This window comes from Tupaia chinensis, unplaced genomic scaffold (assembly GCF_000334495.1).
Source record: "Tupaia chinensis unplaced genomic scaffold, TupChi_1.0 Scaffold000197_1, whole genome shotgun sequence".
NCBI lineage: Eukaryota > Metazoa > Chordata > Mammalia > Scandentia > Tupaiidae > Tupaia > Tupaia belangeri.
Window position 1 is genome coordinate 5,240,929 of NW_006159672.1, and position 3,356 is coordinate 5,244,284.

The following is a 3,356-nucleotide window of genomic DNA, read 5'->3' on the forward strand; positions in this document are numbered from 1 at the left end:
CCAAAGAGAAATGCTTGAGATCCACTATCCAGAGGCATAACTGGAGTGTACTAGAACTCATCATTTGGAGAGCTTAAAAATGAAGTAGTCTGTAATGAAAGCTTCAGTTTCCCTCTTTAATAATTTTTAAACATCAAAATAAATGACTAAGAATTTAATACTGGATGACAAATAACTTCCAAACTATTAAATAGCCTCACAGTTAAACATATCTTAGATACCTATCAAATAAGTATTTACATTTTTTTTTGGAGAGATTTTCGCTATAGGGCGCATGCGCTCACCAGACAGACAGAGAGAGACATTAGAGACAGAAAGCAAGACATCACCTCCCAGGGGGAATGGTCACGCCGCAATCCCTTCTCCTCCATTCTCCTCTCAGGATCTTGGGCACGCACGCACACGCACCCGGTGTGAGGTTTAAGCCACCGGGTCTGGGACGTGACCCGCGGTCGACTACATGGGAGTCCAGCAACATAGTCATTATGCTAACTGCTGGTTCCCCAGTATTTACATTTTTTAAATTTCTGTAGACACCACTAGAAAGTTTGTATAACCCAGGGACCAGCAGATGACATCATAGTTACATTATTGGACTCACACATAGCCAACCACGGTTCTCATTCCAGACCTAGCAGCTTGAAAACTCACACCAGATGATTGTGCATGTGTGCCCAAAATCTAGAGAGGAGAGCGGAGAAGAAATTGCAGTGTGGCATCCCCCTTGACGGGGGTGGGGGGACAATTTCTCACTTTCTGTCTCTCTATATCTCTCTTTCTCTCTGGTGAGCACACTCACCCTATAGAAAAAAATCTTTCTCAAAAAAAGAAAGCAAGCAAGCTTGTATAACCCTTCATGAAACAAAATATAGAATTGCATCTGACTGTAGTCGAATTGAATTTTTAAAAATTTAAAGCATGTAGAGGCCCAGCAGGTGGTGTGGTGGTGAAGACATTGGACTCCCATGTGGCCGACTGCAGTTTAAGTCCCGGACCTTGTGGCTTGCTCTCTCTCTCTCTCTCTCTCTCTCTCTCTCTCTCATGAGCATGTGTGCCCTGTAGCAAATTTAAAAATGATAGTGATGAAAAATTAAATTAAATAATTCTTTAAAAAATTTAAAATATGTGTATTTACAGCAGCATTGATTCTTTATCAATAAAGAATATTAAATGCAATATCTTTAAAGATACTAAAAAATTGAAGTGATGTTACTCGACTACAATGCTTGGATAAAATATTCATACAATTTTGTTGATTTTCAGTTGAAGTATCTTCTTATTTTCTTGTTTGTTGGTCTGTAGCCAATGATTCTTTAACTGCAATAGTTTGAGTAGATTTAACTGAACCCTGCTTGTTTTCTTAATGAAGACTCTATGAATTTCTAGTGGCAGGAGGTATAGCAATAGGAGCTGTAGATTTATCTCCAGTCTCTCCTGTCCAACAAAGAGTGAACTGCAATGCAATTACCTGAGAAAATGTTTCAAATGAAGGCAGCCTCATTCCATCAAGAATAGTCTCCCATGTTGCTCTTTTCTTGATTATTGGATATTATTCATTTCCTGCATGATTACTTCATAGTTCCCATCCTAAGGCTATAAGCACCTATCTTTATCAAATTCTGTTAATTGTGTAACAAATGTATTTTCCTCATATTCATGATTTTATTTTTTTCTGGTTGGAAGTTTTTCATTGACATCAATATTTTCATTGGTTTCTCCCTTAACCATTCCCTTAAACTCTCTTCTTTCTAGATGAGTCATTCTAAAGAACAGTAAGACTTAACCATATGGCTGTTGCTAAGTTCGAATTCATTCCTAGAAATGGCTAAGGATGGTAAATGTCCAGGTTTTGTTTGAGGTCTATCAAAAACATCTGCTTTTACCTGTGGGAACTTGCCTAATAGGACAACTCGCACTTTTTCTTTTTTCTGGCAAACTATCACAAGCAGGACTTCAGGGCGATATAATTTCATTCATTGTCTAACTTTTGTGATGGTTTATCATTCTTTGTGGAAGCAAACAGTAAATTTAAACTGCAAATGAACTAGTAAGCTATGAGATTCTTGCTTTCCTTCCATTTTCTCTACTTTTCATAACATATCACTTTACGTGTTTGCCCTTTAATGTTTGTCCTGGTGTTTCAGTGAGGTGTGTAAGAGTTCTGTGAAAAAAATATTGATGCTATGAGATTTTTGAGTTCAAAGAAATCTATAGCTATATGTTGGCTTCTCAAAGGCCTGGAAGAAAAGCTCAGGGCTAGCTTCAACGTACTCTATTTTCAGCTTCATCACTGATAACATAGCATGCCCTATCACATTGCCATCAACCCTGGTGCTAGACCCTGAGTTGTCCCTCTTCCACCACCTTGCTTCTGAGGTGCCATACCAGTTCCTGTCCCCTCCCCCACCAGCCATCCACCAGTGGCCACAGGGAGCAGTTGCCATACCAACGCTGATCCTTGCAGGCTCCTGCAGAGCGAGAGAAGAAGGTGGTGAGAGGGGCAGAGAGCTGAAGGAAAGAGAGGAAGTCAAATACAGTATTCTTACTTTTGCTTAAAACAACTACTTTTAAAAACAAATTTAAAGAACAAGAATAGAATTTCCTTGTCTATTCATGTACTCACTCTCTGGCGACCCTTCTTTATGTAAATCTATATTTCCATATGGTATTATTTTCTTTCCTTCTAAAGAACTTTAATGTATCTTATAGCACAGTTCTGTTGGTGGTTATGCTCTTTCAGCTTTTGTACATCTGGGAAAATCTTTTAAAGATATTTTCATTGATGAAGAAATCTACATTTACAAGATGTTAAGTTTTATCTTTTCAATATTTTAAAAATTTTGTTCCATTGTCTTAACTCATATTATTTCCAATGAGAAATCTGCTGTTATTCTTATATCTGTTCTTCTGTACACATGAGGAATTTTCAAAAAGTTCATGAAGATACATATTATTAAAAAAGGATGCATGTATTTCATTTTCTTGGCAAAAACATAAACTGGTATTTTGATTCTGTTTTTTTCAGAAACTTTTTGAAATATCATCTTATGTCCCCCCCCACCCCGGCTTTTGAGATGTATTACTTATATTGATTTTAAACCATTTTAAAATGACACATTTCAGTGTAATTTTCTTCATGTTTCTTGAGCTTAGGGTTTCTTGAGTTCATAGAAAAATTTTAAGACATAGCTTTTTAGTTTCTCTTTCTCAAGGATTACGGATGGTTGTTACCAATGTTCAATTGTTCAAATATCTTGAAAACTGCCATGTATTTTATCTAATCTTACAATGGTTTTAGGGGGAAGGTTAAATATAGTTCTGAGTAATTTATCTTTGTTATAAAGAGAATTGTACAG

General features: G+C 36.8%; 1 pseudogene; it reads right to left on the reverse strand.

The window, feature by feature from the left end:
• Positions 1-1,153: 1,153 nt before the first annotated feature.
• LOC102479542 (polycomb protein SUZ12 pseudogene) lies at positions 1,154-2,444 on the reverse strand (annotated as a pseudogene).
• Between the last annotated feature and the right edge of the window lie 912 nt (positions 2,445-3,356).